Consider the following 13,536-nt stretch of genomic DNA (forward strand, 5'->3'; position numbering starts at 1 on the left):
CCTGTAGTTACCTAACAAGGTCCTCTTTCTTCCCTTGTCCAGAGACAGTACCTGCATGATAGGCAACTTGAACCATCTCTTTTGGGACTCTGTCCACGGTGACTCTGGACTCTGACTGCTGCTGTACCTCAGGTATTATATGGGCAAGTCCCTTTTAGTTTCCTGCCCTCCGGTTCTACCGTGGGACCCGTAGTTCCTCACGACCTTGGGCTCCCAGTGCCCGGTCTCTGCACTCAGCTTAGAGAGGCCCAGTTGCAGCACTCCTCTAGCTCCTAAGTCCTTCTGTGTCCCTTCACTGTCTGTTAACAACTGTCAACTGTCTGCTTATCTGCACCAGACTAACTGACTCCTCCTCCAGACCAGGATGTATATAGGGAAGTTCCTCTTAAGCCAGGTTTAGAGCTCCCCCTTCTGGCCTGGAATCAGAAAATGTTGCATGTAAGATTACCTGCCAGCGGGATCCCTCCTGTCTCGAGGCATGGCATTACCCTCCACGAGAGGAAGGCAATACCACTGTGGTACCTGAACTCTTGGGGTGCCACACAAAGACCAGTAGTAAAAAATAATAATGGAACCAAAGATAGAAAAGCACTACTGTAAGGCATATACACTACACCAAAAATGATCAATAAAAATAATAATAATCTTTATTGGCACACAATTGCAAAACATGACATAAAACATAAGTAACACCATATAGGAATAACCACTCAAAACCCCCTGCAATAGGTAAAATTCAACAGGGTGCAATTTGTATACAACGACCAGATAGCAATAAAGCAATGTGGCTCATAATCAATATTGTCCAATGTACCCAGGAGTATATATATATATATATCTTATAAAACCCAAAAAATGAATTAGGACAAGTCCTTAGTATGACTCATAAGACCAAAATAAGGGTCTAGATACTCAGTGCTGCAAATACAGCAAGAGGAACCCCTGTAGTTAGGGTGTAATAAGAGGACCCAAACCTGAGTTGTCATAAGTAACACATGAATAATGGCCAACTCAATACAAGGGCAGGCCACAACATTTATATGCACATGATGGAAACAGACAGAATAAAACAAAATATATCAACTGGGATATAAACTGGATATGAACTGGTGGGCATGCAGCATGTAAGCACATGTTCACATAAGCCACTAAACATAAAAAACTTTAGTATTTTTGTGGCACTCATAAACTTGGATAAGTGAGTCCAATAAACAGTAGAGAAGAGAATAGAGTATGCTGCAATTTTTTCACAGGGAAATTCGGTCCATATGAAAAAAATTGAAAACTGAACAGCTATACTGAATTCCATTGGCCATTGTGCTATCGAATGTACACAGACAGCACATATTCATAGAATAAGCTCATGTTAATGAGCCCTAAGGTTCAATTCACATGCAGTGAATAGTTTTTTTGCTGTAATGTGCTGTTGGATTTTGTGAATGTCTAATCTGCAATTTCTGCTTCTGATTTTTTAATATTTTCCCCTTTCTCAAGTTATAGGGCTCCTTCTTTATGGATAAAATTTCCTACATAAATCAACATGCTAAGGATTCTTAAAGCATCCCTTTTCTTTCACAAAGCACTTTAGGGTATGTGCACACATTGCAGATTTCTCTGCAGAACTTTCTGCACATATTCTGCATCTCTTGGCAGAAAACGAAGGTAAAAATCCATGCGCTTTTTATGTGTTTTTGGTGTGATTTTGATGCAGATTTTCATGTTTTTTTTTCATGCGGATTTGTGTGCGTTTTTGCAGGCTAAATAAACATAGTAACATAGTTAGTAAGGCTGAAAAAAGACATTTGTCCATCCAGTTCAGCCTATATTCCATCATAATTAGTGTTGAGCGATACCGTCCGATATTTGAAAGTATCGGTATCGGATGGTATCGGCCGATATCCGAAAAATATCGGATATCGCCGATACCGATATCCGATACCAATACCGATATTCGATACCAATACAAGTCAATGGGACACAAATATCGGAAGGTATTAATGTGTAAAATAAAGAATAAAAATAAAAAATATTGATATACTTACCTTTGGACAGGCCCTGGTTGTCACCGCTGCAATCGCCATGCTTTTCTTCCTAAGAATGAGCGCTTTAATGACCTTCGATGACATCGCGGCTTGTGATTGGTCGCTGAGCGGTCATGTGACCGCTCACGTGACCAATCACAAGCCACGACGTCATCGAAGGTCCTTAACGCGCTCATTCTTAGGAATGAGCGCGTTAATAACCTTCGATGACATCGCGGCTTGTGATTGGTCACAAGCCGCGACGTCATCGAAGGTACTTAACAAGCTCATTCATAGGAAGGAAAACATGGCGATTGCAGCGGTGACAACCAGGGCCCGTCCGAGGGTAAGTATATCAATATTTTTTATTTTTATTCTTTATTTTACACATTAATCTAAATCCCGATACCGATTCCCGATATCACAAAAATATCGGAACTCGGTATCAGAATTCCGATACCGCAAATATCGGCCGATACCCGATACTTGCGGTATCGGAATGCTCAACACTAATCATAATAAATCCCCAGATCTACATCCTTCTACAGAACCTAATAATTGTATGATACAATATTGTTCTGCTCCAGGAAGATATCCAGGCCTCTCTTGAACCCCTCGACTGAGTTCGCCATCACCACCTCCTCAGGCAAGCAATTCCAGATTTTCACTGCCCTAACAGTAAAGAATCCTCTTCTATGTTGGTGGAAAAACCTTCTCTCCTCCAGACGCAAAGAATTCCCCCTTGTGCCCGTCACCTTCCTTGGTATAAACAGATCCTCAGCGAGATATTTGTATTGTCCCCTTATATACTTATACATGGTTATTAGATCGCCCCTCAGTCGTCTTTTTTCTAGACTAAATAATCCTAATTTCTCTAATCTATCTGGGTATTGTAGTTCTCCCATCCCCTTTATTAATTTTGTTGCCCTCCTTTGTACTCTCTCTAGTTCCATTATATCCTTCCTGAGCACCGGTGCCCAAAACTGGACACAGTACTCCATGTGCGGTCTAACTAGGGATTTGTACAGAGGCAGTATAATGCTCTCATCATGTGTATCCAGACCTCTTTTAATGCACCCCATGATCCTGTTTGCCTTGGCAGCTGCTGCCTGGCACTGGCTGCTCCAGGTAAGTTTATCATTAACTAGGATCCCCAAGTCCTTCTCCCTGTCACATTTACCCAGTGGTTTCCCGTTCAGTGTGTAATGGTGATATTGATTCCTTCTTCCCATGTGTATAACCTTACATTTATCATTGTTAAACCTCATCTGCCACCTTTCAGCCCAAGTTTCCAACTTATCCAGATCCATCTGTAGCAGAATACTATCTTCTCTTGTATTAACTGCTTTACATAGTTTTGTATCATCTGCAAATATCGATATTTTACTGTGTAAACCTTCTACCAGATCATTAATGAATATGTTGAAGAGACCAGGTCCCAATACCAACCCCTTCGGTGCCCCACTGGTCACAGCGACCCAGTTAGAGACTATATCATTTATAACTACCCTCTGCTTTCTATCACTAAGCCAGTTACTAACCCATTTACACACATTTTCCCCCAGACCAAGCATTCTCATTTTGTGTACCAACCTCTTGTGCGGCACAGTATCACTTGTGCGGCACAAAGATCTATTTAACAAAAAAAAGGATTGTCCAACCACTTCATTTACATGAAGAATAATGTTTACATAAACAGCTAGATAGATGATAGATAATACAGTAGATAGATAGATGTTAGATAGATCTATAGATAGGTAGATAGATAGATATTAGATAGACAGATCGATAGATATATGTATAGATAGATCGATCTATCGATCGATCTATCTATCATCTATCTATTATCTATATATCTATAGATCTATATATCTATTTATCTATCTATCCATAGATCTATCTATGTATCTATCTATAGATATATCTATCTATAGAGAGATGGATAGATATATCTATAGGTAGATGGATAGATATATCTATAGGTAGATAGCTAGATAAATAGATATATCTATGGATGGATAGATAGATAGATAGGTATATCTATAGATAGTTAATACCAAGACTGATGTTTAGTAATAAACATAAGAAAATGTACTAAAGAGTTAAATAAAGACACACACACACAAAATGTGCGTTAGGCCGGAGTCACACTTGCGAGAAACTCACACGAGTCTCATACCTCAGTACCTGACAGCATTCAGCTGCATAGAAATACATGCAGTCACCCACTCTGGTCCCAAGTGCCGGCGGAAGTGTCGGGTATTGAGGTGTGAGATAAAATTTATTTATTTATTTTTTTAAATGGCGTTGACTCTCACACAAATTTCTGAGCCAGAGAGGGAAAGCTGATGGCCAGGGGCCGATGTTTATAGCCTGGGAAGGGGTTAATACCCATGGAGCTTCCCAGGCTATGAATCTCAGCCCGCAGCTGTGTAATTAGCCTTTACTAGCTATTGGGACCCCAAAAAAATAACGTGGGGTCCCCCTATAAATATTAGCCAGAAAGGCTATGCAGACAACTGCAGGCTGATATTCACAGCCATGGATATTGCCCCCCCAACTACAATCACCAGCTCCCAGCCGCCCCTGAAATGGCGCATCTGTAAGATGGGCCAATTCCAGAAATTAGCCTATCTCTTCTCACTGCCCTGTAGCAGTGGCATATGGGGTAATAAGGGGCTAATGTCACCTGTGATTGTAAGGTGACATTAAGCCCGGTTAGTAATGGAGAGGCATCAAAAAGACACCTATCCATTATTAACCCTATAGTAGTGACAGAGTTAAATAAAGACACAGCCAGAAAAAATAATTTTAATATTTTTAATTTCACCAAACTTACAACCACGCCTAACTCCCCAAAGCCACTGATCACCTGCAAAAAATAATAATAAACCAACAGTATACTCCCTTTTCCAATGCAGTCCAATTAATAACAAGTGTCCCACGATAAGTTCCCCAATAGAACAGTGACATCGGGTGATATCACTGCTCTATAGACCTCTCACGATGCACTGACAGGAGACAATGGCTCCTGCAGTGCATTATTGAAGAGGTTACCTGAGTTCAGGCTCTCTTTTTGGCAATGCTGTTTGGGAATTTTCTCACACAGCGCTGCCGGTGAGAATGAACTCAGGAGTCCTTTCTCCCGGCAGTGGCAGAGGGATACATCACGGAAGATTACCTGCGCCTGTCAGTTCATTGCGGAAGATCTGTAGAGCACTGACATCACCCGATATCACTGTTCTACATGGGAGATCATCGTGGGACACTCGTTATTAACTGGACTACGACGGAAAGGTAAGTATAGGTTGGTTTATTATGTTATTTTTTCCAGGTGATCGAGGGCTTCGGGGTCTAGGTGATTGGTGAGTATGTACTGTATGTTGTATGTACTGTATGTGTATATGTTTTTTTTACACTTGGACTCAGTAGCCAGATGATGAGACTACTGTTGTTCCATCATCTAACTACCTGTCACTATAGCAGGCATAGCCGGATGGGACTAGTAGTTCAGTCGGATGATGGCTATCTACACACGCCATGCATGCACACACACAGTCCCGCACACACACATACAGCCCCACACAGCCCCGCACACCCATGCACACAAACACCTGCACACACACAGCCCCGCACATGTTTTCCGTACACACATAGCCCCGCACACCCCTGCCGACACACAGACACACACAGACACACACACACAGCCCCGCACATCTTTTTTGCACACACACAGTCTCAACCCACACACACAGCATCCACCCACACACTCTCCCCACTCCCGATCTGCAGCGTTTTTCACAGGTACATCTGCAGGAAATCCACAGATCTTTTTTAAACCTGTGGTTTTGATGCAGATTGGCCTGACGCAATGAAAGTCAATGGGTGCAGAAACGCTGCAAATCCAAAAAAAGAATTGACATGCTGCGAAAAAAAGCTGCAATTCTGCACATTTTTTTCCCCAGCATGTGCACACCAAATGTCAATTTCACATTGACTAACAGTGCTTGTGGACTACACTGAGGATTTGATGCAATTTCATGAATCCAAAAACGCTGTAGATCCACATCTAAATCTGCAACGTGTGCACATAGCCTAAAGAAGCATGGTTTTACTTCCCTCATTTTCAACAATCAGATAAAGCTACTTTTGGTATATGATACGTCCAGGAAATAATCCCATTCTTTTGTGATGTTATGTTATTCTCTCCTGGTCAGTTCTTTCTAAGGCCGGGGTACCACTAGTGTCGCATTGGATGCAATATGCTAATGAACCTCGGCTCCTGCTCTGCTGTGAGAGGGAGCCAAAAGTCGTGGTACTGTGCTCCGAGCCTCTTGCACAGAGAGAATGGGAGCACAGATGCGGAGGAGGCGGAGAAAGTAATATCTCTATCTCCCCCACTGCCGGCGAATATTGCACCGCACTCGGATGATATCCGAGTGATGTGCGTTGTGTTACTCGCACCCATTGGATTATATGGGTGAGAGTGAGCCGAGACTCTGCCGAGACTCGGTGCCAATTGCAGCATGCTGCGTTTGTTTTCGCATGACGATTTGGCATGAGAAAATAATCACAGATGTGACCTGCCCCATAAAATAACACTAGTCTGAGTGCTATGCTATGTTTTCTCACATAGCACTTGTCCGTATTCTACGCTAGTGTGACCCCGGCCTAATCAACATTCCGCCAGCACTTTTTGAACTGAAACATGCTTCTCCTCATCCACATTTACATTCCTAGTGCCTGTGTTCAATAGCTTTCCTGTCTTTGTGTAAGTCCACGTTCACACATTCAGTAATTGGTCAGTATTTTACCTCAGTATTTGTAAGCTAAAACCAGGAATGGTTGACGTGTTTCTATTATACTTTTCCCTGATTGTTGCACTACTGGTTTTGACTTACAAATACTGATGTAAAATACTGACCACATACTGAACGTATGAATGTGGCCTTATACCTGAATGCAGCTTGGCAAACAAGATAGCAGAAACAGAGACACAAAATCACTTCCTCACTTCCTACTATGCATCTTTGCCTACAGATAGATTACACTTAACAAAAGGCAGTAGACAGCAAATTAGGCCGGTTTCACATTTGCGGTTGTGTCCGCAGATTTTCTTCCGCAATTATCCACATGCGTTGTGCATTCCTATATTTAACATTAGAGACGCATGTGTCTGCAATCGATTGCGTTTTGCCACGTTTGATGACACATGTGTCGTTTCATCGTCTGCATTTTGGCGCGGTAAACGCTACATGTAGCAACTTTAGAGGCGTCAATTTGCCGCCTAGAAATGTATGCGGTTGTTAGCGGATGGAATGTGGAAAAAAAACGCACGCATTGCTGTCTATGCGAACGCATGCGGCCGCGAGGACATGCGTTTGCTTGCATTTGTGAACGCATGTGTTGCACCATAGGAAAACCTGTCTAGACACTGATTAGCCACCCCCCACTTACAAAGTGATAAAGGGAGGGAGTGGACATTTGCAAGTCACTACTCAGCAGACAGAGAACCAGACCAGAAAGAGAAAAGCACCTTGGAGGAAACAAGACTGAACAATGTGAGTATATCCTAGCCAATGCCTTTATTTTCTATTTTCGGTCTTTACATGTCCTAATTTCTGCCATTTCTTTCTTTCTGCATGCATCAGAATGTCTTCTTCTTCTGATGAGGAGCAACATCCTGGGCCTTCACAAGCCGAACATGTCAGTGAAGTGAGTACTCAACTCCTCAGATTGGTAAGTATTCACTGTCACATCTACACATGTGACTTTTTTTTTTCCTTTTTTAGAGCACTTCTTCCACTGGCAGAGGGTGAGCAGGAGCAGCGGGTTCACGGTCGGGCGGCAAGGCGGCAGTGTTTAAGTTTACCTGGCTGACTGTTTACTGTATCCTCACTTTAGTATTCTTGAATCTTCCCTTCTTTACTTTCCTCTTTCTTTACATTTTTCTTCTGGACTCCTTTTTTATCTTGACTTTCATTATTCATACCATTTCTCTGTCACTGTTTTCTTTCTTTTCCTTATGTTACTGTATCCAACATTAATATCTTTATTTATTTTTTAGGTTCCAGAATGGGATGAGGACCTCATTGAAAATGACCTCCTTATCTCCCTGGTCCATGAGCGAGTCCCATTGGGGGACACCCAGGTTCCCCAGCACTCGGACAACGTGACGATCCGACGGCTATGGAATGAGGTTGCCAAAGCCATGTGGGATGGCTGGGATAATGCCCTGACTCGTGTCCGAAATGCATTTTGTAAGTATTGCAATGCAGTGTGATGCAGCAGAGACCTTGGCCGTGCTCACTAAACTGTGTGTAATGACAGAAACTCTCAGGAGTTTCTCTCATCACACACAGTTGTGTGAGCATGGCCAAAAGTCCATTGTCTAACCATTATTTTTTGTTTTTTCAACAGTGCTCAAAGTCAAAACACGTTGGCGTTCGATGAAGGACCGCTTCAACAAGGACTTGCGTCAAGAGAACCGTGTTCCCAGTGGTTCTGGAGTAAGGATCTGAAATATAAATATCACCGCATTCTGGCATTTTTAAGACCGGTCCTTGCCAAGAGAACGTAAGTATTTTTTTGGTGTATTAGGTTGTGTTGTATTGCCATAATCTGTATGTTTCTATTCCATAGGAGTTTGCGTTGTGTAAATTTTTGGTATCATTTTTTTTTTCACAACATATGGAGCAGCACTGTTGACCCAGGTTCTGGAGCAGTCCTTCATCAGACAGCCACGGACCCGTTCCAGCCATCCAGCAGCGCTGCAGCAAGTGGGCCTGCCACACTATCTGGAGACCAGGAAGCTGGTCCATCAGGTATTCCCCTTTCACAGTCCTCTGCCCCTTTTTTTGGTCTCCTCCCAGCAGCAGCAGAGGGCATCGGACAGGTCACTCATGCTCGAGTTTTTGCACTTGAGCTCGGTTTTCACGATGGAATCAAGGCTTTGGGTGACCGACTGGATACTGCCATTAGCCATATGAATACACATATCCAGGAGGTCACCAAAAGCCTTGAACAAATAAAAGCCAACCTCCAGAGGCAAGCACATCATTTTTTAATCAAATTGAACAGGGCATGTCGGAACACCTTACTCCTGATCTCCAGCTTAGTGTCGTGCAGGCCTGCCATGCTGCTTATGTGCAGGCTATGCAGCAGAGTTGGTATTTTCAGCAGACAGTGGCGGCATATTCACTTGTGCCTACACTGTCATGCTTGACCTCAATGCCAACCTCTGCTGCATACCACTGCACGGCCACCTCCATCCCAAGCACTGCCGGACATCACTACAGCACTACCACCATGCCGAGTGCTTTAGGACAGCCCACCGCCATCACCATGACAACTGCTGCTCCTGCTTGGACCTCCTCCACTCACACCATCATGCAGCAGCAGGACCCTGGCATGGCCTTCTGCTCCGCTACCACGATGCAGCCGGACCCTGGCATGGCCTATCAAAAAACTACCGCAACCATGCAGCAGCAGCGGGACAAAGAGAGTGACAGTTTGGCCACTATAACCAGGCCGCAAGAAATGAGCCTGCCAAGGCTTCCCAGACCGCAATGCCGATCCCAAAAGGAAAAAAAAAGCAGACTATTTTTATTCCTCCCCCTCACCTCCCAATGTGTCTGTTATGTCAGGTTTGTCTCACCCTTCCAGTGTGTCTCAGCCCTCTCATGCGTCGAGCCCCATCCCCGATCTGCCAGACCCCAGTAATTTAATTGCCCCTTCTCCTGCCACCCCTGCGTGGTCCACAATGAGAAATGCTTCACAGCTACATACTCACCGTTTCCAGCACTCTACCCCCAAGCAGGTGCAGTTAATTTTTTTTCGTTATAAAAATAAATAACAATGTTTTTGCCCCCAAAAATGTTTGGTTAATTGTGTATTTCGCTGCCGGCAACACACACCGTGCGCTAAATAAATAACTGTGCCGCACACTTTATTTTTTGCCCACATCATAGCTCCAGTAGTTAGCAAGTACAACACTGCAGTTTTGTGTGTCTTTAGTATAGAGGTATGAGGTGGGCCAAAAAATTTATACTTGTATTTTATCCATAATCTCTTCCTTTTGCTTAGTCTGTGACTAGTGTTGCAGACTGAAGAGAAAATGGTGGCAATACAATGCAGAACTATACTCAACAGGTCTTGTGTCCAAAAACTCATTAGTTAGGTCACCTGACCTGGTGAGAACTGCCTTGTATAACCTCCATTTTCTCTTATGTGTACATAATCTATTTCACACAAAGTGAAGGGACGATGGTGTTCAAACAAGGTATATCTATGCTCACCTGGACATGTGTCAGAAATAGTGAATTCATAAAGCTGTTATATGTGCATCATGAATTCATTATTTAAGACACCTGACTTGATAAGTATAGATCTGTTTTGTATTCAACAGCCATCGTCTCTTCAGTCTGCATCCAGTGGATACTGCAGAACAGAATCAGAATGCAATGACATCAGCAACCTTACCACTAACAACCTAAGGCTGGGTTCACATTGCGTTGAACCTGTCCGTTAGATGGACTACGTTACAACGTGCCATAACACGGTGTAATGCATTCCATTAACTCCACCATTGAATCCAATGTCAGACGCATCGCTAGCGCACGCCCACGATGGGCGTGCGCTAGCAATGTGCCGTCATTGAGTGACGGACCCCGAGACGCGGGCTTCAGCATTTCTGGGTCCGTCACCGCTAATGCAGATAAAGCTAGCAGATGCTCTATCTGCGCTAGCACGCTGCCATAATGGCACTTGCATTAACAGCAGCCCATTAACGTGTGTGTTGAACGGGCTGCTGTTAACGCAATGTGAACCCAGCTTAAGTGGTTTGTAGAGGAAATACATAGGAGACATGGTCAAGATACCAAAAATATAAAGTTTATTAACAACAAATATTAGTAACATAACTGGTACATACTTAAACCCAACAGGACATTTTACACAATATTGTCATGCCATACCACACGTCCAATATCAGAATCAAAAAAGGCAGCAAATTGGTCCCGCATGTGGTTAACTTCAGCAGTTGACTGCAGCGGGTGATGCTGGTAATCTGGCAATGGGTTTGCAACTGGTTCATCCAGTTCAATGTTGGGTTGCTCCTTAGCCATTATGTAATTGTGGAGAACCACACAGGCTTTGACCGCCTCATCGACTGTCTCCAGTTTTAGATTAATGGCTGTTGCAAGAATGTGCCATTTTGAGACTAGAATCCCAAAGGTACACTCTACTGCTCTTCGGGCCCTGGTCAGTCTGTAGTTAAAGATCCTTTTAGTGTGGTTCAAGTCCCGACTGGATTATGGCTTCAGTAGGTTTTCACACATTTGAAAGGCCTCATCCCTGACCATAACAAATGGCATCGGTGGACCTTGAGTGTTGGGGAGAGGTTGTGGCTCTGGAAAATTAAAATTTTCACGATACACACGGTGCCCCATATCCAAGTTCTTGACAGTCTGGGAATCGTTGCCACGGCCAAAAGCTCCAACGTCCACGGTGATGAAGCGACAGTCCACATCTGCTATTGTCATGAGCACAACAGAAAAATATTTTTTATAGTTGAAGTACTCCAATCCTGTTCTGCTTGGTTTGATAATGCGGATGTGCTTTCCATCCACCGCTCCCAAACAATTGGGGAAATCACACACACTCCAGAATTTTTCAGCAATTTCAATCCACATGTCCGCGGTGGGTAGGGGTATAAACTCATCCCGGAGAACATTCCACAAAGCCCGGCAGGTGTCCGCAACTATTCCGGACAGGGTGGAAATTCCAAGCTGGTATTGGAAGTGGAGGGATGATAAACTCTCTCCAGTTGCCAGAAATCTGTAATAAAATAAATAAAAAAAAATGTACAATTAATTCTATTTATGGTGTTGTTCTGCTAAAGACATAAAGGAAAATACAAAGAATACATGTCAGAACAACCAAAATTAGGGCTGGCATTTGTTTAGAATTGTTACGTACCTTAATGTAACCAGCAGACATTCCTCTGGTGGAATCGCTCTGTGGAGCTGGGTGTCTTGTCTCTGGATGGCTCCTTGGACACGACCAAGCAAATCCCAGAAAGTGTCTTGCGACATCCTTGTATATTCCGGGAATTTGTCCGGGTTGGCATTAAGCTCGCCATATAGCATGTGATAGGCTCCATGACTCTCACATAGTTCGATAATGGGGTGTCACCAAAAACGCCTACGCCGTGTCCTTCTCCATCTTTCGCGATTTCTGTGTTGCTCCCAAGCAAACGGACAAGCAAGACACAGCTTGATGCTTAAATCCAGGTTGAAAAAAAAGCTCTCCATGCGAAGATCCATCATGACACAGGATACAGTAGCACACTGTTAAGATTTCAGCAGTCCTAGGGTCTATATATAGATATCCCATAATACACGCCCTCTGTAGTCCCATTGGCGGTGTCTGGTTATCTAGATTTTTCTCCTGTAAAATTTTCCACCATGCACACAAAAAACGCAAACACATGACAGAACGCATGATAAAGCGTGAAAACGCGGCGTTTTATTAACCGCATGCATTCCCGCATGCGTCTAAAAAACGCTGTGTTTTATATGTGTTTCTACCTGCACTTACAGATGCGGATTAAACGCTGCAGATTCGAACACAAATGTGAAACTAGCCTTAGACAGAAGGAAAACTCCTAGAACTAGTACAATGTTTAAATAACGTGAATAAACAAGATCAAGTTATCTGAAAGTACAGTGACTTATCAGAATCTGCACTGTGTGTCAATTTCCACGCTGAATAAATCTGCCACATGTGATGTGGAATATCTGATATGTCAACTACTAAATTCTGCTTTAGATTTTACCTGAGCAGATCTGCAGCTTTTCCCTCTCATGTGGACTCACCTTGAGGGTAGGTTCACACGAATGTATAGAAATTTGTTCAGAGTTTTATCCAGAAAAGTGGTACGATTTTTTTCTCACTTGTCACGAGTGGGCAGTCCGTATTCACTCCATATTTTAATTCAGCAGCTATTGATCATTTAAAAGATCATTTACAGTTTTATACGTTACAGAATTTTAATATATCCGTAAAAATTGGATGTTATACGATGTCTCTGTATGGCATCTGATTTTTTTCACGCACCCATAGAATGTTATGGGTGAGTCTCATTCAATTTACGGAAGAAACTAGCGCATGCTGAAATTTTTTTTTCTCGGACAGATTTGGTGGGTGAAAAAAATCATTCAGCTGCACTGCCCCATTGAACAACATTCCTCCGAATGCTGTGTGTTTTCTTTCAAATACAGCACCAGGACCGAAAATACGGTCATATGAACGTGCCCTAAGTCTAAAAATTTTTTGCAACTTTGCTCTTGATTCACCAAAAACGACAATGATCACACTGAAAAAAGCATTGGAAAGCCAAAGTCGCAAAATTTTAGCGTAGACCAAAATTATGAAACTTTCAAAGCTTTTTACTACAGAATACTACGGTAAAAGCATGATGACTTGGGCTTATAAACTACAAAAAGAAATCAAC

Source organism: Ranitomeya imitator, chromosome 1 (genome assembly GCF_032444005.1).
Source record: "Ranitomeya imitator isolate aRanImi1 chromosome 1, aRanImi1.pri, whole genome shotgun sequence".
NCBI lineage: Eukaryota > Metazoa > Chordata > Amphibia > Anura > Dendrobatidae > Ranitomeya > Ranitomeya imitator.